Raw genomic sequence first — 22,662 nt, 5'->3', positions numbered from 1 at the left:
AGAAATTTTAAGCGCAGCAGAGTAACCAGCGCACATACCTGTTAGCTCAGGTGAGTTTAAAAGGCTGCTGTTGATAACAAGGGCATTTGCTAAATAGATGGTGTGTGTGCAACAATATACTGAAAGGTCAATTATATTGTGCAGCTTATCTCACCACCTGTAGTTATTTAGGTGAAAGCTCCAAAATGCTTGCCTAATATGTCTGTTTATCCAAAAGGAAGTAAAAAGGGAGAGCTAGAAAGATAGCATTGCATCACATTACATGGCAATGCAATGCACAGTTGCTGAAGTTGAACCAAAATGAGCTTGTAATCTGGCTTCTGCAACTTTGAACATGAAAAATCCAATGAGGAGAAGAAAAGCAAAGCCAAAGAGTCCATCCCAAAATCCGACAAACAAGCAAAATGAACAAAAAACATTGAATTCAATTCTTTCTGATTTTAGAAACTGCATTAAAGAAGGGGTGCACCGGTCCTGGAGATACTGCAATACCAGGTCAATGCGTGGAGTGGACAGAGCAAGCTCTTTTTCCATCTCCCTGTTCTAAAAATCCATTTAATATATGGTCCCCAGATAGGGGACGTATCAGATATTAAACTGATAAGAACAGATACTACACTTGATCTTAGCCAAAAGGCCGAGAAGCGATAACCAGAATTGGTTTCAAACTACGGAGCCACCCAAGGATCCTGAAAAGTCCATTTGTGGAGATGAGCTCCTGGACTCCCGTTAAGAAGACATGTTGTCAACCTCTAGATCCCTTACATGCCTGCACTTTTCGGCTTGCTGCTGCTGCAATCCACGCGTTTTAGATCTGCATAACTCCACCTCTTTAAACACAGCACCTTCACCCCCTGCTGTTCCCACCCGCCTCAACACCGTTGGAAGGGAGGAGAACCAATTAAGGCGGGGGGTGGGGTGGAACGAGCAGCTGTCTACCCTTAGCAGGAGGGCTCCTGATTACATACCTCTCCTGCTGCTGCTGCTGCTGGCTGTCCAGCAGCAGACTGAAGGTGGCTGCTGCTGTGCACAGGTATATAAAGGCTCAGAGCCTATTATGACACGCGCAGCCAGCGTTCCATTGCCACATTCCATCTACTGCAGGCAGGATACCTGGCTGGCTGAATGTCGCTGAGAAGCTCACAGAGACCGCCATAAGCAACAGTTTAACAGAATGCCACAGACTAATCAACCAAACTTTTTGGGTTGGGTTCTCTTTTATAGTCTGCAGGCATTAAATGAAAGAAGTCAGTGTTCCAGCAGAAGGAGACAACGTTTCAGAAAAGGCATTGTAGCAAACCAAAAAAGAAATTTTAAGCGCAGCAGAGTAACCAGCGCACATACCTGTTAGCTCAGGTGAGTTTAAAAGGCTGCTGTTGATAACAAGGGCATTTGCTAAATAGATGGTGTGTGTGCAACAATATACTGAAAGGTCAATTATATTGTGCAGCTTATCTCACCACCTGTAGTTATTTAGGTGAAAGCTCCAAAATGCTTGCCTAATATGTCTGTTTATCCAAAAGGAAGTAAAAAGGGAGAGCTAGAAAGATAGCATTGCATCACATTACATGGCAATGCAATGCACAGTTGCTGAAGTTGAACCAAAATGAGCTTGTAATCTGGCTTCTGCAACTTTGAACATGAAAAATCCAATGAGGAGAAGAAAAGCAAAGCCAAAGAGTCCATCCCAAAATCCGACAAACAAGCAAAATGAACAAAAAACATTGAATTCAATTCTTTCTGATTTTAGAAACTGCATTAAAGAAGGGGTGCACCGGTCCTGGAGATACTGCAATACCAGGTCAATGCGTGGAGTGGACAGAGCAAGCTCTTTTTCCATCTACCTGTTCTAAAAATCCATTTAATATATGGTCCCCAGATAGGGGACGTATCAGATATTAAACTGATAAGAACAGATACTACACTTGATCTTAGCCAAAAGGCCGAGAAGCGATAACCAGAATTGGTTTCAAACTACGGAGCCACCCAAGGATCATGAAAAGTCCATTTGTGGAGATGAGCTCCTGGACTCCCGTTAAGAAGACATGTTGTCAACCTCTAGATCCCTTACATGCCTGCACTTTTCGGCTTGCTGCTGCTGCAATCCACGCGTTTTAGATCTGCATAACTCCACCTCTTTAAACACAGCACCTTCACCCCCTGCTGTTCCCACCCGCCTCAACACCGTTGGAAGGGAGGAGAACCAATTAAGGCGGGGGGTGGGGTGGAACGAGCAGCTGTCTACCCTTAGCAGGAGGGCTCCTGATCACATACCTCTCCTGCTGCTGCTGCTGCTGGCTGTCCAGCAGCAGACTGAAGGTGGCTGCTGCTGTGCACAGGTATATAAAGGCTCAGAGCCTATTATGACACGCGCAGCCAGCGTTCCATTGCCACATTCCATCTACTGCAGGCAGGATACCTGGCTGGCTGAATGTCGCTGAGAAGCTCACAGAGACCGCCATAAGCAACAGTTTAACAGAATGCCACAGACTAATCAACCAAACTTTTTGGGTTGGGTTCTCTTTTATAGTCTGCAGGCATTAAATGAAAGAAGTCAGTGTTCCAGCAGAAGGAGACAACGTTTCAGAAAAGGCATTGTAGCAAACCAAAAAATAAATTTTAAGCGCAGCAGAGTAACCAGCGCACATACCTGTTAGCTCAGGTGAGTTTAAAAGGCTGCTGTTGATAACAAGGGCATTTGCTAAATAGATGGTGTGTGTGCAACAATATACTGAAAGGTCAATTATATTGTGCAGCTTATCTCACCACCTGTAGTTATTTAGGTGAAAGCTCCAAAATGCTTGCCTAATATGTCTGTTTATCCAAAAGGAAGTAAAAAGGGAGAGCTAGAAAGATAGCATTGCATCACATTACATGGCAATGCAATGCACAGTTGCTGAAGTTGAACCAAAATGAGCTTGTAATCTGGCTTCTGCAACTTTGAACATGAAAAATCCAATGAGGAGAAGAAAAGCAAAGCCAAAGAGTCCATCCCAAAATCCGACAAACAAGCAAAATGAACAAAAAACATTGAATTCAATTCTTTCTGATTTTAGAAACTGCATTAAAGAAGGGGTGCACCGGTCCTGGAGATACTGCAATACCAGGTCAATGCGTGGAGTGGACAGAGCAAGCTCTTTTTCCATCTCCCTGTTCTAAAAATCCATTTAATATATGGTCCCCAGATAGGGGACGTATCAGATATTAAACTGATAAGAACAGATACTACACTTGATCTTAGCCAAAAGGCCGAGAAGCGATAACCAGAATTGGTTTCAAACTACGGAGCCACCCAAGGATCCTGAAAAGTCCATTTGTGGAGATGAGCTCCTGGACTCCCGTTAAGAAGACATGTTGTCAACCTCTAGATCCCTTACATGCCTGCACTTTTCGGCTTGCTGCTGCTGCAATCCACGCGTTTTAGATCTGCATAACTCCACCTCTTTAAACACAGCACCTTCACCCCCTGCTGTTCCCACCCGCCTCAACACCGTTGGAAGGGAGGAGAACCAATTAAGGCGGGGGGTGGGGTGGAACGAGCAGCTGTCTACCCTTAGCAGGAGGGCTCCTGATTACATACCTCTCCTGCTGCTGCTGCTGCTGGCTGTCCAGCAGCAGACTGAAGGTGGCTGCTGCTGTGCACAGGTATATAAAGGCTCAGAGCCTATTATGACACGCGCAGCCAGCGTTCCATTGCCACATTCCATCTACTGCAGGCAGGATACCTGGCTGGCTGAATGTCGCTGAGAAGCTCACAGAGACCGCCATAAGCAACAGTTTAACAGAATGCCACAGACTAATCAACCAAACTTTTTGGGTTGGGTTCTCTTTTATAGTCTGCAGGCATTAAATGAAAGAAGTCAGTGTTCCAGCAGAAGGAGACAACGTTTCAGAAAAGGCATTGTAGCAAACCAAAAAAGAAATTTTAAGCGCAGCAGAGTAACCAGCGCACATACGTGTTAGCTCAGGTGAGTTTAAAAGGCTGCTGTTGATAACAAGGGCATTTGCTAAATAGATGGTGTGTGTGCAACAATATACTGAAAGGTCAATTATATTGTGCAGCTTATCTCACCACCTGTAGTTATTTAGGTGAAAGCTCCAAAATGCTTGCCTAATATGTCTGTTTATCCAAAAGGAAGTAAAAAGGGAGAGCTAGAAAGATAGCATTGCATCACATTACATGGCAATGCAATGCACAGTTGCTGAAGTTGAACCAAAATGAGCTTGTAATCTGGCTTCTGCAACTTTGAACATGAAAAATCCAATGAGGAGAAGAAAAGCAAAGCCAAAGAGTCCATCCCAAAATCCGACAAACAAGCAAAATGAACAAAAAACATTGAATTCAATTCTTTCTGATTTTAGAAACTGCATTAAAGAAGGGGTGCACCGGTCCTGGAGATACTGCAATACCAGGTCAATGCGTGGAGTGGACAGAGCAAGCTCTTTTTCCATCTCCCTGTTCTAAAAATCCATTTAATATATGGTCCCCAGATAGGGGACGTATCAGATATTAAACTGATAAGAACAGATACTACACTTGATCTTAGCCAAAAGGCCGAGAAGCGATAACCAGAATTGGTTTCAAACTACGGAGCCACCCAAGGATCCTGAAAAGTCCATTTGTGGAGATGAGCTCCTGGACTCCCGTTAAGAAGACATGTTGTCAACCTCTAGATCCCTTACATGCCTGCACTTTTCGGCTTGCTGCTGCTGCAATCCACGCGTTTTAGATCTGCATAACTCCACCTCTTTAAACACAGCACCTTCACCCCCTGCTGTTCCCACCCGCCTCAACACCGTTGGAAGGGAGGAGAACCAATTAAGGCGGGGGGTGGGGTGGAACGAGCAGCTGTCTACCCTTAGCAGGAGGGCTCCTGATTACATACCTCTCCTGCTGCTGCTGCTGGCTGTCCAGCAGCAGACTGAAGGTGGCTGCTGCTGTGGACAGGTATATAAAGGCTCAGAGCCTATTATGACACGCGCAGCCAGCGTTCCATTGCCACATTCCATCTACTGCAGGCAGGATACCTGGCTGGCTGAATGTCGCTGAGAAGCTCACAGAGACCGCCATAAGCAACAGTTTAACAGAATGCCACAGACTAATCAACCAAACTTTTTGGGTTGGGTTCTCTTTTATAGTCTGCAGGCATTAAATGAAAGAAGTCAGTGTTCCAGCAGAAGGAGACAACGTTTCAGAAAAGGCATTGTAGCAAACCAAAAAAGAAATTTTAAGCGCAGCAGAGTAACCAGCGCACATACCTGTTAGCTCAGGTGAGTTTAAAAGGCTGCTGTTGATAACAAGGGCATTTGCTAAATAGATGGTGTGTGTGCAACAATATACTGAAAGGTCAATTATATTGTGCAGCTTATCTCACCACCTGTAGTTATTTAGGTGAAAGCTCCAAAATGCTTGCCTAATATGTCTGTTTATCCAAAAGGAAGTAAAAAGGGAGAGCTAGAAAGATAGCATTGCATCACATTACATGGCAATGCAATGCACAGTTGCTGAAGTTGAACCAAAATGAGCTTGTAATCTGGCTTCTGCAACTTTGAACATGAAAAATCCAATGAGGAGAAGAAAAGCAAAGCCAAAGAGTCCATCCCAAAATCCGACAAACAAGCAAAATGAACAAAAAACATTGAATTCAATTCTTTCTGATTTTAGAAACTGCATTAAAGAAGGGGTGCACCGGTCCTGGAGATACTGCAATACCAGGTCAATGCGTGGAGTGGACAGAGCAAGCTCTTTTTCCATCTCCCTGTTCTAAAAATCCATTTAATATATGGTCCCCAGATAGGGGACGTATCAGATATTAAACTGATAAGAACAGATACTACACTTGATCTTAGCCAAAAGGCCGAGAAGCGAAAACCAGAATTGGTTTCAAACTACGGAGCCACCCAAGGATCCTGAAAAGTCCATTTGTGGAGATGAGCTCCTGGACTCCCGTTAAGAAGACATGTTGTCAACCTCTAGATCCCTTACATGCCTGCACTTTTCGGCTTGCTGCTGCTGCAATCCACGCATTTTAGATCTGCATAACTCCACCTCTTTAAACACAGCACCTTCACCCCCTGCTGTTCCCACCCGCCTCAACACCGTTGGAAGGGAGGAGAACCAATTAAGGCGGGGGGTGGGGTGGAACGAGCAGCTGTCTACCCTTAGCAGGAGGGCTCCTGATTACATACCTCTCCTGCTGCTGCTGCTGCTGGCTGTCCAGCAGCAGACTGAAGGTGGCTGCTGCTGTGCACAGGTATATAAAGGCTCAGAGCCTATTATGACACGCGCAGCCAGCGTTCCATTGCCACATTCCATCTACTGCAGGCAGGATACCTGGCTGGCTGAATGTCGCTGAGAAGCTCACAGAGACCGCCATAAGCAACAGTTTAACAGAATGCCACAGACTAATCAACCAAACTTTTTGGGTTGGGTTCTCTTTTATAGTCTGCAGGCATTAAATGAAAGAAGTCAGTGTTCCAGCAGAAGGAGACAACGTTTCAGAAAAGGCATTGTAGCAAACCAAAAAAGAAATTTTAAGCGCAGCAGAGTAACCAGCGCACATACCTGTTAGCTCAGGTGAGTTTAAAAGGCTGCTGTTGATAACAAGGGCATTTGCTAAATAGATGGTGTGTGTGCAACAATATACTGAAAGGTCAATTATATTGTGCAGCTTATCTCACCACCTGTAGTTATTTAGGTGAAAGCTCCAAAATGCTTGCCTAATATGTCTGTTTATCCAAAAGGAAGTAAAAAGGGAGAGCTAGAAAGATAGCATTGCATCACATTACATGGCAATGCAATGCACAGTTGCTGAAGTTGAACCAAAATGAGCTTGTAATCTGGCTTCTGCAACTTTGAACATGAAAAATCCAATGAGGAGAAGAAAAGCAAAGCCAAAGAGTCCATCCCAAAATCCGACAAACAAGCAAAATGAACAAAAAACATTGAATTCAATTCTTTCTGATTTTAGAAACTGCATTAAAGAAGGGGTGCACCGGTCCTGGAGATACTGCAATACCAGGTCAATGCGTGGAGTGGACAGAGCAAGCTCTTTTTCCATCTCCCTGTTCTAAAAATCCATTTAATATATGGTCCCCAGATAGGGGACGTATCAGATATTAAACTGATAAGAACAGATACTACACTTGATCTTAGCCAAAAGGCCGAGAATCGATAACCAGAATTGGTTTCAAACTACGGAGCCACCCAAGGATCCTGAAAAGTCCATTTGTGGAGATAAGCTCCTGGACTCCCGTTAAGAAGACATGTTGTCAACCTCTAGATCCCTTACATGCCTGCACTTTTCGGCTTGCTGCTGCTGCAATCCACGCGTTTTAGATCTGCATAACTCCACCTCTTTAAACACAGCACCTTCACCCCCTGCTGTTCCCACCCGCCTCAACACCGTTGGAAGGGAGGAGAACCAATTAAGGCGGGGGGTGGGGTGGAACGAGCAGCTGTCTACCCTTAGCAGGAGGGCTCCTGATTACATACCTCTCCTGCTGCTGCTGCTGCTGGCTGTCCAGCAGCAGACTGAAGGTGGCTGCTGCTGTGCACAGGTATATAAAGGCTCAGAGCCTATTATGACACGCGCAGCCAGCGTTCCATTGCCACATTCCATCTACTGCAGGCAGGATACCTGGCTGGCTGAATGTCGCTGAGAAGCTCACAGAGACCGCCATAAGCAACAGTTTAACAGAATGCCACAGACTAATCAACCAAACTTTTTGGGTTGGGTTCTCTTTTATAGTCTGCAGGCATTAAATGAAAGAAGTCAGTGTTCCAGCAGAAGGAGACAACGTTTCAGAAAAGGCATTGTAGCAAACCAAAAAAGAAATTTTAAGCGCAGCAGAGTAACCAGCGCACATACCTGTTAGCTCAGGTGAGTTTAAAAGGCTGCTGTTGATAACAAGGGCATTTGCTAAATAGATGGTGTGTGTGCAACAATATACTGAAAGGTCAATTATATTGTGCAGCTTATCTCACCACCTGTAGTTATTTAGGTGAAAGCTCCAAAATGCTTGCCTAATATGTCTGTTTATCCAAAAGGAAGTAAAAAGGGAGAGCTAGAAAGATAGCATTGCATCACATTACATGGCAATGCAATGCACAGTTGCTGAAGTTGAACCAAAATGAGCTTGTAATCTGGCTTCTGCAACTTTGAACATGAAAAATCCAATGAGGAGAAGAAAAGCAAAGCCAAAGAGTCCATCCCAAAATCCGACAAACAAGCAAAATGAACAAAAAACATTGAATTCAATTCTTTCTGATTTTAGAAACTGCATTAAAGAAGGGGTGCACCGGTCCTGGAGATACTGCAATACCAGGTCAATGCGTGGAGTGGACAGAGCAAGCTCTTTTTCCATCTCCCTGTTCTAAAAATCCATTTAATATATGGTCCCCAGATAGGGGACGTATCAGATATTAAACTGATAAGAACAGATACTACACTTGATCTTAGCCAAAAGGCCGAGAAGCGATAACCAGAATTGGTTTCAAACTACGGAGCCACCCAAGGATCCTGAAAAGTCCATTTGTGGAGATGAGCTCCTGGACTCCCGTTAAGAAGACATGTTGTCAACCTCTAGATCCCTTACATGCCTGCACTTTTCGGCTTGCTGCTGCTGCAATCCACGCGTTTTAGATCTGCATAACTCCACCTCTTTAAACACAGCACCTTCACCCCCTGCTGTTCCCACCCGCCTCAACACCGTTGGAAGGGAGGAGAACCAATTAAGGCGGGGGGTGTGGTGGAACGAGCAGCTGTCTACCCTTAGCAGGAGGGCTCCTGATTACATACCTCTCCTGCTGCTGCTGCTGGCTGTCCAGCAGCAGACTGAAGGTGGCTGCTGCTGTGCACAGGTATATAAAGGCTCAGAGCCTATTATGACACGCGCAGCCAGCGTTCCATTGCCACATTCCATCTACTGCAGGCAGGATACCTGGCTGGCTGAATGTCGCTGAGAAGCTCACAGAGACCGCCATAAGCAACAGTTTAACAGAATGCCACAGACTAATCAACCAAACTTTTTGGGTTGGGTTCTCTTTTATAGTCTGCAGGCATTAAATGAAAGAAGTCAGTGTTCCAGCAGAAGGAGACAACGTTTCAGAAAAGGCATTGTAGCAAACCAAAAAAGAAATTTTAAGCGCAGCAGAGTAACCAGCGCACATACCTGTTAGCTCAGGTGAGTTTAAAAGGCTGCTGTTGATAACAAGGGCATTTGCTAAATAGATGGTGTGTGTGCAACAATATACTGAAAGGTCAATTATATTGTGCAGCTTATCTCACCACCTGTAGTTATTTAGGTGAAAGCTCCAAAATGCTTGCCTAATATGTCTGTTTATCCAAAAGGAAGTAAAAAGGGAGAGCTAGAAAGATAGCATTGCATCACATTACATGGCAATGCAATGCACAGTTGCTGAAGTTGAACCAAAATGAGCTTGTAATCTGGCTTCTGCAACTTTGAACATGAAAAATCCAATGAGGAGAAGAAAAGCAAAGCCAAAGAGTCCATCCCAAAATCCGACAAACAAGCAAAATGAACAAAAAACATTGAATTCAATTCTTTCTGATTTTAGAAACTGCATTAAAGAAGGGGTGCACCGGTCCTGGAGATACTGCAATACCAGGTCAATGCGTGGAGTGGACAGAGCAAGCTCTTTTTCCATCTCCCTGTTCTAAAAATCCATTTAATATATGGTCCCCAGATAGGGGACGTATCAGATATTAAACTGATAAGAACAGATACTACACTTGATCTTAGCCAAAAGGCCGAGAAGCGATAACCAGAATTGGTTTCAAACTACGGAGCCACCCAAGGATCCTGAAAAGTCCATTTGTGGAGATGAGCTCCTGGACTCCCGTTAAGAAGACATGTTGTCAACCTCTAGATCCCTTACATGCCTGCACTTTTCGGCTTGCTGCTGCTGCAATCCACGCGTTTTAGATCTGCATAACTCCACCTCTTTAAACACAGCACCTTCACCCCCTGCTGTTCCCACCCGCCTCAACACCGTTGGAAGGGAGGAGAACCAATTAAGGCGGGGGGTGGGGTGGAACGAGCAGCTGTCTACCCTTAGCAGGAGGGCTCCTGATTACATACCTCTCCTGCTGCTGCTGCTGCTGGCTGTCCAGCAGCAGACTGAAGGTGGCTGCTGCTGTGCACAGGTATATAAAGGCTCAGAGCCTATTATGACACGCGCAGCCAGCGTTCCATTGCCACATTCCATCTACTGCAGGCAGGATACCTGGCTGGCTGAATGTCGCTGAGAAGCTCACAGAGACCGCCATAAGCAACAGTTTAACAGAATGCCACAGACTAATCAACCAAACTTTTTGGGTTGGGTTCTCTTTTATAGTCTGCAGGCATTAAATGAAAGAAGTCAGTGTTCCAGCAGAAGGAGACAACGTTTCAGAAAAGGCATTGTAGCAAACCAAAAAAGAAATTTTAAGCGCAGCAGAGTAACCAGCGGACATACCTGTTAGCTCAGGTGAGTTTAAAAGGCTGCTGTTGATAACAAGGGCATTTGCTAAATAGATGGTGTGTGTGCAACAATATACTGAAAGGTCAATTATATTGTGCAGCTTATCTCACCACCTGTAGTTATTTAGGTGAAAGCTCCAAAATGCTTGCCTAATATGTCTGTTTATCCAAAAGGAAGTAAAAAGGGAGAGCTAGAAAGATAGCATTGCATCACATTACATGGCAATGCAATGCACAGTTGCTGAAGTTGAACCAAAATGAGCTTGTAATCTGGCTTCTGCAACTTTGAACATGAAAAATCCAATGAGGAGAAGAAAAGCAAAGCCAAAGAGTCCATCCCAAAATCCGACAAACAAGCAAAATGAACAAAAAACATTGAATTCAATTCTTTCTGATTTTAGAAACTGCATTAAAGAAGGGGTGCACCGGTCCTGGAGATACTGCAATACCAGGTCAATGCGTGGAGTGGACAGAGCAAGCTCTTTTTCCATCTCCCTGTTCTAAAAATCCATTTAATATATGGTCCCCAGATAGGGGACGTATCAGATATTAAACTGATAAGAACAGATACTACACTTGATCTTAGCCAAAAGGCCGAGAAGCGATAACCAGAATTGGTTTCAAACTACGGAGCCACCCAAGGATCCTGAAAAGTCCATTTGTGGAGATGAGCTCCTGGACTCCCGTTAAGAAGACATGTTGTCAACCTCTAGATCCCTTACATGCCTGCACTTTTCGGCTTGCTGCTGCTGCAATCCACGCGTTTTAGATCTGCATAACTCCACCTCTTTAAACACAGCACCTTCACCCCCTGCTGTTCCCACCCGCCTCAACACCGTTGGAAGGGAGGAGAACCAATTAAGGCGGGGGGTGGGGTGGAACGAGCAGCTGTCTACCCTTAGCAGGAGGGCTCCTGATTACATACCTCTCCTGCTGCTGCTGCTGCTGGCTGTCCAGCAGCAGACTGAAGGTGGCTGCTGTTGTGCACAGGTATATAAAGGCTCAGAGCCTATTATGACACGCGCAGCCAGCGTTCCATTGCCACATTCCATCTACTGCAGGCAGGATACCTGGCTGGCTGAATGTCGCTGAGAAGCTCACAGAGACCGCCATAAGCAACAGTTTAACAGAATGCCACAGACTAATCAACCAAACTTTTTGGGTTGGGTTCGTTCTCTTTTATAGTCTGCAGGCATTAAATGAAAGAAGTCAGTGTTCCAGCAGAAGGAGACAACGTTTCAGAAAAGGCATTGTAGCAAACCAAAAAATAAATTTTAAGCGCAGCAGAGTAACCAGCGCACATACCTGTTAGCTCAGGTGAGTTTAAAAGGCTGCTGTTGATAACAAGGGCATTTGCTAAATAGATGGTGTGTGTGCAACAATATACTGAAAGGTCAATTATATTGTGCAGCTTATCTCACCACCTGTAGTTATTTAGGTGAAAGCTCCAAAATGCTTGCCTAATATGTCTGTTTATCCAAAAGGAAGTAAAAAGGGAGAGCTAGAAAGATAGCATTGCATCACATTACATGGCAATGCAATGCACAGTTGCGGAGGTTGAACCAAAATGAGCTTGTAATCTGGCTTCTGCAACTTTGAACATGAAAAATCCAATGAGGAGAAGAAAAGCAAAGCCAAAGAGTCCATCCCCAAATCCGACAAACAAGTAAAATGAACCAAAAACATTGAATTCAATTCTTTCTGATTTTAGAAACTGCATTAAAGAAGGGGTGCACCGGTCCTGGAGATACTGCAATACCAGGTCAATGCGTGGAGTGGACAGAGCAAGCTCTTTTTCCATCTCCCTGTTCTAAAAATCCATTTAATATATGGTCCCCAGATAGGGGACGTATCAGATATTAAACTGATAAGAACAGATTTTTTTTTTTTATTTTTATTTTTTTTTTTCCACTCAGATTACAAGTCCCATATTTACCATTTCATGCTTTGCAATGATTTCCAAATGGTATTAGGTTGTTATCCATCATTGTGGGTCATATATCCATTTTTCCAATCTTATTTTATATATATACGTTTATATTATCACAATACAGTTATTCCATATTCTTTACATCACAACATTACAATCTTTACCATTACGATTTAAGGCAACATTCCTCTCTTCAGGCCATATGCTGCCAAGGCATTCAAAAGCCTTCCATCCAGAAACCGACCATCCCAAGCTTCTTCTACCTCTTTAGCCAACGACTGAGGTATTCTGTAAGTTGAAAAAAAACGATGCATATCGCTATAAATGTTATTCCACACTTTGCGCCTTAGACTAGCCTGACTCCCCCCTTCACAACTATTTAGCATTTTCAACACTTCTTGCCTCTCCTCCATCTCCCTCATATTTTTTTCTGAAACATCCTTTGCTTTACTAGAGTCCTTCCCAGATGACAAAACTCCTTCAATTTCTTCTCTGGCTTCACATGCGACATCCTCTCTTTCTTCTTCACTAGTTTCTTCACCCTCCTCCTCCTCTTCCATATTACTTACAGCACCTTCCTTTTCATCCTGACTGGAGGACTCACTTTCCTCCTGATCTTCTGACTCCCTATCCACCTCCACTTCTTCTTCCAAGCTAGTATTTTCAATCTCAACGTCTGTGATATCACTCTCAGTATCTTCTTCCATATGATCACCTTCTTTTCTTATATCTCTTATTTGTTCCTCCTTCTTTTGAGATATGTTCTCTTCCGTTTCATCATGGGGGGCAGCTTCAGACTCTTCTTCTTTTCCATCTTCCTTGTCAACTGACTTCTCCTCCCTTTTATTGACAGGACAGCAATCATATAAATGACCACTGCCACCACATAGATTACATTTCTTACTTTTTTCACAATTCTCTGCCTTATGTCCCACTTCTTCACACTTGGCACACCACTGTAATGTACAGGAATCCTTTTCATGGCCATACTGTTTACAACGCCTACAAAACTTCGGCATACCTGTAAAGAACATATCTCCATTAACTGTCCCGATTTTGAATCTACTTGGTGGGAGTACCACAACACCATCCGAACTTTCCTTGAACTTGACCAGGAACCTCCACCTCGTGGTCCAAAAACCATATCGGTTAAACATTTTGCCAGCAGAACTCACTTTCTCACAGTACCGGGATAAAAAGGTCATGATCTCTTCTTCCAATATGAAAGGACTATACATCCTTATTACTATTAGCCTTTCCTTCCTAGGAAAATGCGACACAAAAAAAACACCTTCAAGTATCGAATCTTCCTTCACTAGATCCATTCTCTTCCAAAAGTCAGAAAAGATATCTTCTGAACAAAAAATAACATCATATATCCCTCTCTTCGGGAACTCCAACATAGACAAAACTTGTTCCATTTGAACTTCCAATAGTTCAAACAAAATCTTCTCTACCAAAAAAAACAAGCCAGACTTCTTCTTCTCTGGATCCAAAAAAATAAACCGCACTGCATTCTTCAATCTTGCAAAAACTGGGACCTCTTCACAGGTCAGCATATTTGGGCTTCTCCCGTCCATATCTTCACACCAAAGGTGGCAAAAATCCTCCTCGCCTACTTAAAAAAAGCAGGCAGGCTGATCGCCCCTCGTTGCCCCGGGACTAATCCGGCTCCCCAAAAGCAGCAAGGGGGTGAAGCCGCACTGCTACATGCAGCGATCCCCCGAGGCCAAGGAGCCGGGTACCCAAGGCACCTCTCAGCCAAGACCAAGGCAGCAACCGGTAGATCACTGCACTTGATCTTAGCCAAAAGGCCGAGAAGCGATAACCAGAATTGGTTTCAAACTACGGAGCCACCCAAGGATCCTGAAAAGTCCATTTGTGGAGATGAGCTCCTGGACTCCCGTTAAGAAGACATGTTGTCAACCTCTAGATCCCTTACATGCCTGCACTTTTCGGCTTGCTGCTGCTGCAATCCACGCGTTTTAGATCTGCATAACTCCACCTCTTTAATCACAGCACCTTCACCCCCTGCTGTTCCCACCCGCCTCAACACCGTTGGAAGGGAGGAGAACCAATTAAGGCGGGGGGTGGGGTGGAACGAGCAGCTGTCTACCCTTAGCAGGAGGGCTCCTGATTACATACCTCTCCTGCTGCTGCTGCTGCTGGCTGTCCAGCAGCAGACTGAAGGTGGCTGCTGCTGTGCACAGGTATATAAAGGCTCAGAGCCTATTATGACACGCGCAGCCAGCGTTCCATTGCCACATTCCATCTACTGCAGGCAGGATACCTGGCTGGCTGAATGTCGCTGAGAAGCTCACAGAGACCGCCATAAGCAACAGTTTAACAGAATGCCACAGACTAATCAACCAAACTTTTTGGGTTGGGTTCTCTTTTATAGTCTGCAGGCATTAAATGAAAGAAGTCAGTGTTCCAGCAGAAGGAGACAACGTTTCAGAAAAGGCATTGTAGCAAACCAAAAAAGAAATTTTAAGCGCAGCAGAGTAACCAGCGCACATACCTGTTAGCTCAGGTGAGTTTAAAAGGCTGCTGTTGATAACAAGGGCATTTGCTAAATAGATGGTGTGTGTGCAACAATATACTGAAAGGTCAATTATATTGTGCAGCTTATCTCACCACCTGTAGTTATTTAGGTGAAAGCTCCAAAATGCTTGCCTAATATGTCTGTTTATCCAAAAGGAAGTAAAAAGGGAGAGCTAGAAAGATAGCATTGCATCACATTACATGGCAATGCAATGCACAGTTGCTGAAGTTGAACCAAAATGAGCTTGTAATCTGGCTTCTGCAACTTTGAACATGAAAAATCCAATGAGGAGAAGAAAAGCAAAGCCAAAGAGTCCATCCCCAAATCCGACAAACAAGCAAAATGAACAAAAAACATTGAATTCAATTCTTTCTGATTTTAGAAACTGCATTAAAGAAGGGGTGCACCGGTCCTGGAGATACTGCAATACCAGGTCAATGCGTGGAGTGGACAGAGCAAGCTCTTTTTCCATCTCCCTGTTCTAAAAATCCATTTAATATATGGTCCCCAGATAGGGGACGTATCAGATATTAAACTGATAAGAACAGATTTTTTTTTTTTATTTTTATTTTTTTTTTTCCACTCAGATTACAAGTCCCATATTTACCATTTCATGCTTTGCAATGATTTCCAAATGGTATTAGGTTGTTATCCATCATTGTGGGTCATATATCCATTTTTCCAATCTTATTTTATATATATACGTTTATATTATCACAATACAGTTATTCCATATTCTTTACATCACAACATTACAATCTTTACCATTACGATTTAAGGCAACATTCATCTCTTCAGGCCATATGCTGCCAAGGCATTCAAAAGCCTTCCATCCAGAAACCGACCATCCCAAGCTTCTTCTACCTCTTTAGCCAACGACTGAGGTATTCTGTAAGTTGAAAAAAAACGATGCATATCGCTATAAATGTTATTCCACACTTTGCGCCTTAGACTAGCCTGACTCCCCCCTTCACAACTATTTAGCATTTTCAACACTTCTTGTCTCTCCTCCATCTCCCTCATATTTTTTTCTGAAACATCCTTTGCTTTACTAGAGTCCTTCCCAGATGACAAAACTCCTTCAATTTCTTCTCTGGCTTCACATGCGACATCCTCTCTTTCTTCTTCACTAGTTTCTTCACCCTCCTCCTCCTCTTCCATATTACTTACAGCACCTTCCTTTTCATCCTGACTGGAGGACTCACTTTCCTCCTGATCTTCTGACTCCCTATCCACCTCCACTTCTTCTTCCAAGCTAGTATTTTCAATCTCAACGTCTGTGATATCACTCTCAGTATCTTCTTCCATATGATCACCTTCTTTTCTTATATCTCTTATTTGTTCCTCCTTCTTTTGAGATATGTTCTCTTCCGTTTCATCATGGGGGGCAGCTTCAGACTCTTCTTCTTTTCCATCTTCCTTGTCAACTGACTTCTCCTCCCTTTTATTGACAGGACAGCAATCATATAAATGACCACTGCCACCACATAGATTACATTTCTTACTTTTTTCACAATTCTCTGCCTTATGTCCCACTTCTTCACACTTGGCACACCACTGTAATGTACAGGAATCCTTTTCATGGCCATACTGTTTACAACGCCTACAAAACTTCGGCATACCTGTAAAGAACATATCTCCATTAACTGTCCCGATTTTGAATCTACTTGGTGGGAGTACCACAACACCATCCGAACTTTCCTTGAACTTGACCAGGAACCTCCACCTCGTGGTCCAAAAACCATATCGGTTAAACATTTTGCCAGCAGAACTCACTTTCTCACAGTACCGGGATAAAAAGGTCATGATCTCTTCTTCCAATATGAAAGGACTATACATCCTTATTACTATTAGCCTTTCCTTCCTAGGAAAATGCGACACAAAAAAAACACCTTCAAGTATCGAATCTTCCTTCACTAGATCCATTCTCTTCCAAAAGTCAGAAAAGATATCTTCTGAACAAAAAATAACATCATATATCCCTCTCTTCGGGAACTCCAACATAGACAAAACTTGTTCCATTTGAACTTCCAATAGTTCAAACAAAATCTTCTCTACCAAAAAAAACAAGCCAGACTTCTTCTTCTCTGGATCCAAAAAAATAAACCGCACTGCATTCTTCAATCTTGCAAAAACTGGGACCTCTTCACAGGTCAGCATATTTGGGCTTCTCCCGTCCATATCTTCACACCAAAGGTGGCAAAAATCCTCCTCGCCTACTTAAAAAAAGCAGGCAGGCTGATCGCCCCTCGTTGCCCCGGGACTAATCCGGCTCCCCAAAAGCAGCAAGGGGGTGAAGCCGCACTGCTACATGCAGCGATCCCCCGAGGCCAAGGAGCCGGGTACCCAAGGCACCTCTCAGCCAAGACCAAGGCAGCAACCGGTAGATCACTGCACTTGATCTTAGCCAAAAGGCCGAGAAGCGATAACCAGAATTGGTTTCAAACTACGGAGCCACCCAAGGATCCTGAAAAGTCCATTTGTGGAGATGAGCTCCTGGACTCCCGTTAAGAAGACATGTTGTCAACCTCTAGATCCCTTACATGCCTGCACTTTTCGGCTTGCTGCTGCTGCAATCCACGCGTTTTAGATCTGCATAACTCCACCTCTTTAATCACAGCACCTTCACCCCCTGCTGTTCCCACCCGCCTCAACACCGTTGGAAGGGAGGAGAACCAATTAAGGCGGGGGGTGGGGTGGAACGAGCAGCTGTCTACCCTTAGCAGGAGGGCTCCTGATTACATACCTCTCCTGCTGCTGCTGCTGCTGGCTGTCCAGCAGCAGACTGAAGGTGGCTGCTGCTGTGCACAGGTATATAAAGGCTCAGAGCCTATTATGACACGCGCAGCCAGCGTTCCATTGCCACATTCCATCTACTGCAGGCAGGATACCTGGCTGGCTGAATGTCGCTGAGAAGCTCACAGAGACCGCCATAAGCAACAGTTTAACAGAATGCCACAGACTAATCAACCAAACTTTTTGGGTTGGGTTCTCTTTTATAGTCTGCAGGCATTAAATGAAAGAAGTCAGTGTTCCAGCAGAAGGAGACAACGTTTCAGAAAAGGCATTGTAGCAAACCAAAAAAGAAATTTTAAGCGCAGCAGAGTAACCAGCGCACATACCTGTTAGCTCAGGTGAGTTTAAAAGGCTGCTGTTGATAACAAGGGCATTTGCTAAATAGATGGTGTGTGTGCAACAATATACTGAAAGGTCAATTATATTGTGCAGCTTATCTCACCACCTGTAGTTATTTAGGTGAAAGCTCCAAAATGCTTGCCTAATATGTCTGTTTATCCAAAAGGAAGTAAAAAGGGAGAGCTAGAAAGATAGCATTGCATCACATTACATGGCAATGCAATGCACAGTTGCTGAAGTTGAACCAAAATGAGCTTGTAATCTGGCTTCTGCAACTTTGAACATGAAAAATCCAATGAGGAGAAGAAAAGCAAAGCCAAAGAGTCCATCCCAAAATCCGACAAACAAGCAAAATGAACAAAAAACATTGAATTCAATTCTTTCTGATTTTAGAAACTGCATTAAAGAAGGGGTGCACCGGTCCTGGAGATACTGCAATACCAGGTCAATGCGTGGAGTGGACAGAGCAAGCTCTTTTTCCATCTCCCTGTTCTAAAAATCCATTTAATATATGGTCCCCAGATAGGGGACGTATCAGATATTAAACTGATAAGAACAGATTTTTTTTTTTTTTTTTTAAATTCTTTTGGCGAAAGCCCGAATTCGTGTACAAAACCCGAGTGCGCTTAAAAAAGTGACAAGTGCCACAAAAAAAGTGCACTAGGATGCTGGTCTTCATGAAACCCTCTCCAAAAGGAGAAGGGTCCCCCAAACCATTCCCCGTCCCTCCGAGCCAAAAGGCCACAGCGAGGAACAGGGACAAAAAGCCACCTCCAGCCGAAGCCAGAGGCGACCCAATCTTACCACCAGCACCTGCCCGAGTTCTCACCCGAGCAAGGCACTGGGAGCCAAAGACTGTGCTCCCCTCCCGAAAGAGGGGAGCCAACAACGCTCTCCTCCCGAAAGAGGAGAGCCAGGGGGGTTCAGGGGGGAGCGGAACCTGATGGCCACAAACTCCCCCCCTAGACCTGCCAAGAGAGGAACCCGTAAGGGAACCGCATCCCGACAAAATCCTAGTAGGACGTGACACACGTGAATAAGTGGACACACAGTGACAAAGAAATTAAATAAATAGTGAAGGTTTCACAGTATAATACTGCCCGGACCTTCGACCGGGAATTGAAAAATTCCCCATCCTAAGGCCAGAAGGCCCGGAATAAGGGTGTGTGCGAAGAAAGAAAATTTGAAGTGCTTGTGCAAATGTGCCATAAACTCAAGTGGGGTTCCCAATCCCAGTGAGTTAAGGCACCCCAGGGTCACCACTCCTGGGGCACTTCACACTTCGGGCTTTCGATCTTCCCCGGCCCAATGGCGTCGATCCTGGGGGGCCATGCTTTCCACCAGATGACTATATTAGCCACCTGGCATACTAACAAGCGCCTAAACCCCAGTGTGCATAATGTATCAATCTACTAGGGCGGCCAACATCCAAAACCGCCTTTTCGAAAGATACTACACTTGATCTTAGCCAAAAGGCCGAGAAGCGATAACCAGAATTGGTTTCAAACTACGGAGCCACCCAAGGATCCTGAAAAGTCCATTTGTGGAGATGAGCTCCTGGACTCCCGTTAAGAAGACATGTTGTCAACCTCTAGATCCCTTACATGCCTGCACTTTTCGGCTTGCTGCTGCTGCAATCCACGCGTTTTAGATCTGCATAACTCCACCTCTTTAAACACAGCACCTTCACCCCCTGCTGTTCCCACCCGCCTCAACACCGTTGGAAGGGAGGAGAACCAATTAAGGCGGGGGGTGGGGTGGAACGAGCAGCTGTCTACCCTTAGCAGGAGGGCTCCTGATTACATACCTCTCCTGCTGCTGCTGCTGCTGGCTGTCCAGCAGCAGACTGAAGGTGGCTGCTGCTGTGCACAGGTATATAAAGGCTCAGAGCCTATTATGACACGCGCAGCCAGCGTTCCATTGCCACATTCCATCTACTGCAGGCAGGATACCTGGCTGGCTGAATGTCGCTGAGAAGCTCACAGAGACCGCCATAAGCAACAGTTTAACAGAATGCCACAGACTAATCAACCAAACTTTTTGGGTTGGGTTCTCTTTTATAGTCTGCAGGCATTAAATGAAAGAAGTCAGTGTTCCAGCAGAAGGAGACAACGTTTCAGAAAAGGCATTGTAGCAAACCAAAAAAGAAATTTTAAGCGCAGCAGAGTAACCAGCGCACATACCTGTTAGCTCAGGTGAGTTTAAAAGGCTGCTGTTGATAACAAGGGCATTTGCTAAATAGATGGTGCGTGTGCAACAATATACTGAAAGGTCAATTATATTGTGCAGCTTATCTCACCACCTGTAGTTATTTAGGTGAAAGCTCCAAAATGCTTGCCTAATATGTCTGTTTATCCAAAAGGAAGTAAAAAGGGAGAGCTAGAAAGATAGCATTGCATCACATTACATGGCAATGCAATGCACAGTTGCTGAAGTTGAACCAAAATGAGCTTGTAATCTGGCTTCTGCAACTTTGAACATGAAAAATCCAATGAGGAGAAGAAAAGCAAAGCCAAAGAGTCCATCCCAAAATCCGACAAACAAGCAAAATGAACAAAAAACATTGAATTCAATTCTTTCTGATTTTAGAAACTGCATTAAAGAAGGGGTGCACCGGTCCTGGAGATACTGCAATACCAGGTCAATGCGTGGAGTGGACAGAGCAAGCTCTTTTTCCATCTCCCTGTTCTAAAAATCCATTTAATATATGGTCCCCAGATAGGGGACGTATCAGATATTAAACTGATAAGAACAGATACTACACTTGATCTTAGCCAAAAGGCCGAGAAGCGATAACCAGAATTGGTTTCAAACTACGGAGCCACCCAAGGATCCTGAAAAGTCCATTTGTGGAGATGAGCTCCTGGACTCCCGTTATGAAGACATGTTGTCAACCTCTAGATCCCTTACATGCCTGCACTTTTCGGCTTGCTGCTGCTGCAATCCACGCGTTTTAGATCTGCATAACTCCACCTCTTTAAACACAGCACCTTCACCCCCTGCTGTTCCCACCCGCCTCAACACCGTTGGAAGGGAGGAGAACCAATTAAGGCGGGGGGTGGGGTGGAACGAGCAGCTGTCTACCCTTAGCAGGAGGGCTCCTGATTACATACCTCTCCTGCTGCTGCTGCTGCTGGCTGTCCAGCAGCAGACTGAAGGTGGCTGCTGCTGTGCACAGGTATATAAAGGCTCAGAGCCTATTATGACACGCGCAGCCAGCGTTCCATTGCCACATTCCATCTACTGCAGGCAGGATACCTGGCTGGCTGAATGTCGCTGAGAAGCTCACAGAGACCGCCATAAGCAACAGTTTAACAGAATGCCACAGACTAATCAACCAAACTTTTTGGGTTGGGTTCTCTTTTATAGTCTGCAGGCATTAAATGAAAGAAGTCAGTGTTCCAGCAGAAGGAGACAACGTTTCAGAAAAGGCATTGTAGCAAACCAAAAAAGAAATTTTAAGCGCAGCAGAGTAACCAGCGCACATACCTGTTAGCTCAGGTGAGTTTAAAAGGCTGCTGTTGATAACAAGGGCATTTGCTAAATAGATGGTGTGTGTGCAACAATATACTGAAAGGTCAATTATATTGTGCAGCTTATCTCACCACCTGTAGTTATTTAGGTGAAAGCTCCAAAATGCTTGCCTAATATGTCTGTTTATCCAAAAGGAAGTAAAAAGGGAGAGCTAGAAAGATAGCATTGCATCACATTACATGGCAATGCAATGCACAGTTGCTGAAGTTGAACCAAAATGAGCTTGTAATCTGGCTTCTGCAACTTTGAACATGAAAAATCCAATGAGGAGAAGAAAAGCAAAGCCAAAGAGTCCATCCCAAAATCCGACAAACAAGCAAAATGAACAAAAAACATTGAATTCAATTCTTTCTGATTTTAGAAACTGCATTAAAGAAGGGGTGCACCGGTCCTGGAGATACTGCAATACCAGGTCAATGCGTGGAGTGGACAGAGCAAGCTCTTTTTCCATCTCCCTGTTCTAAAAATCCATTTAATATATGGTCCCCAGATAGGGGACGTATCAGATATTAAACTGATAAGAACAGATTTTTTTTTTTTTTTTTTTTTTTTTCTTTCTTTTCTTTTTTTTACACTCAGATTACAAAGTCTTGGAATCAACAAAAAGATAAGAAGACTCAAATCTATCATCGTGCATTCTACCAATTTTAATACTTCTCCAAATCTTTTATTTTCTTTTTCTTTTATATATATATATTTATTTATTTTTTCCCTCTTTTTTTTTTTTTTTTTTAAATTATATAGTTTTGGCTATTTTTTTTTGTTTGTTTTTGTTCTTCTTTTTTTGTTTTTCCACAGGTTTTCAAAAAATCAAATCTTACAAGGTAAGTTCATTCCATTTACATTGTTTCCATTTCTCATTTGCTTTCACCTTGCCAAGCGTCATTTTGTCCCTCCAGAAATACATGTACAAATAACTTAGACATAATTTAATACACTGGTCGACTGTTACTTCCTTATGTTTAAACACTAAAATGTTCCTTGCTTTCCACAATGCCGCCTTCACACATGCAATAATAATCCATACAATTTT

The 22,662-nt window shown here is 44.0% G+C and overlaps 10 non-coding genes and 5 pseudogenes across 10 annotated transcripts; all 15 read right to left on the bottom strand.

Annotated features, from left to right (window-relative positions):
* Positions 1-458: 458 nt before the first annotated feature.
* On the bottom strand, positions 459-649 carry LOC141221262 (U2 spliceosomal RNA). Its single transcript, XR_012289302.1, has one exon. It is a non-coding gene; the product is annotated as a U2 spliceosomal RNA (small nuclear RNA).
* Positions 650-1,764: 1,115 nt separating this feature from the next.
* Positions 1,765-1,955, bottom strand: LOC141221502 (U2 spliceosomal RNA). Its single transcript, XR_012289533.1, has one exon. It is a non-coding gene; the product is annotated as a U2 spliceosomal RNA (small nuclear RNA).
* A 1,115-nt stretch (positions 1,956-3,070) lies between these two features.
* LOC141221261 (U2 spliceosomal RNA) lies at positions 3,071-3,261 on the bottom strand. The gene has a single exon (XR_012289301.1). It is a non-coding gene; the product is annotated as a U2 spliceosomal RNA (small nuclear RNA).
* Positions 3,262-4,376: 1,115 nt separating this feature from the next.
* On the bottom strand, positions 4,377-4,567 carry LOC141221260 (U2 spliceosomal RNA). The gene has a single exon (XR_012289299.1). It is a non-coding gene; the product is annotated as a U2 spliceosomal RNA (small nuclear RNA).
* Positions 4,568-5,679: 1,112 nt separating this feature from the next.
* Positions 5,680-5,870, bottom strand: LOC141221466 (U2 spliceosomal RNA). Its single transcript, XR_012289497.1, has one exon. It is a non-coding gene; the product is annotated as a U2 spliceosomal RNA (small nuclear RNA).
* Positions 5,871-6,985: 1,115 nt separating this feature from the next.
* LOC141221476 (U2 spliceosomal RNA) lies at positions 6,986-7,176 on the bottom strand. The gene has a single exon (XR_012289507.1). It is a non-coding gene; the product is annotated as a U2 spliceosomal RNA (small nuclear RNA).
* A 1,115-nt stretch (positions 7,177-8,291) lies between these two features.
* Positions 8,292-8,482, bottom strand: LOC141221259 (U2 spliceosomal RNA). The gene has a single exon (XR_012289298.1). It is a non-coding gene; the product is annotated as a U2 spliceosomal RNA (small nuclear RNA).
* Positions 8,483-9,594: 1,112 nt separating this feature from the next.
* LOC141221258 (U2 spliceosomal RNA) lies at positions 9,595-9,785 on the bottom strand. The gene has a single exon (XR_012289297.1). It is a non-coding gene; the product is annotated as a U2 spliceosomal RNA (small nuclear RNA).
* A 1,115-nt stretch (positions 9,786-10,900) lies between these two features.
* Positions 10,901-11,091, bottom strand: LOC141221257 (U2 spliceosomal RNA). Its single transcript, XR_012289296.1, has one exon. It is a non-coding gene; the product is annotated as a U2 spliceosomal RNA (small nuclear RNA).
* A 1,119-nt stretch (positions 11,092-12,210) lies between these two features.
* On the bottom strand, positions 12,211-12,383 carry LOC141221607 (U2 spliceosomal RNA; annotated as a pseudogene).
* Positions 12,384-15,356: 2,973 nt separating this feature from the next.
* LOC141221606 (U2 spliceosomal RNA) lies at positions 15,357-15,529 on the bottom strand (annotated as a pseudogene).
* Positions 15,530-18,502: 2,973 nt separating this feature from the next.
* Positions 18,503-18,682, bottom strand: LOC141221585 (U2 spliceosomal RNA; annotated as a pseudogene).
* An 809-nt stretch (positions 18,683-19,491) lies between these two features.
* On the bottom strand, positions 19,492-19,583 carry LOC141221639 (U2 spliceosomal RNA; annotated as a pseudogene).
* Positions 19,584-20,698: 1,115 nt separating this feature from the next.
* On the bottom strand, positions 20,699-20,889 carry LOC141221256 (U2 spliceosomal RNA). The gene has a single exon (XR_012289295.1). It is a non-coding gene; the product is annotated as a U2 spliceosomal RNA (small nuclear RNA).
* A 1,115-nt stretch (positions 20,890-22,004) lies between these two features.
* Positions 22,005-22,240, bottom strand: LOC141221590 (U2 spliceosomal RNA; annotated as a pseudogene).
* Positions 22,241-22,662: the final 422 nt, after the last annotated feature.

The sequence above is a fragment of the Phyllobates terribilis genome, unplaced genomic scaffold (genome assembly GCF_046119375.1).
Source record: "Phyllobates terribilis strain yellow unplaced genomic scaffold, ASM4611937v1 Scaffold_325__1_contigs__length_2139453, whole genome shotgun sequence".
Taxonomy (NCBI): domain Eukaryota; kingdom Metazoa; phylum Chordata; class Amphibia; order Anura; family Dendrobatidae; genus Phyllobates; species Phyllobates terribilis.
The sequence above is the reverse complement of the archived record's forward strand: the minus strand, read 5'-3'. Positions and strand labels throughout refer to the sequence as shown.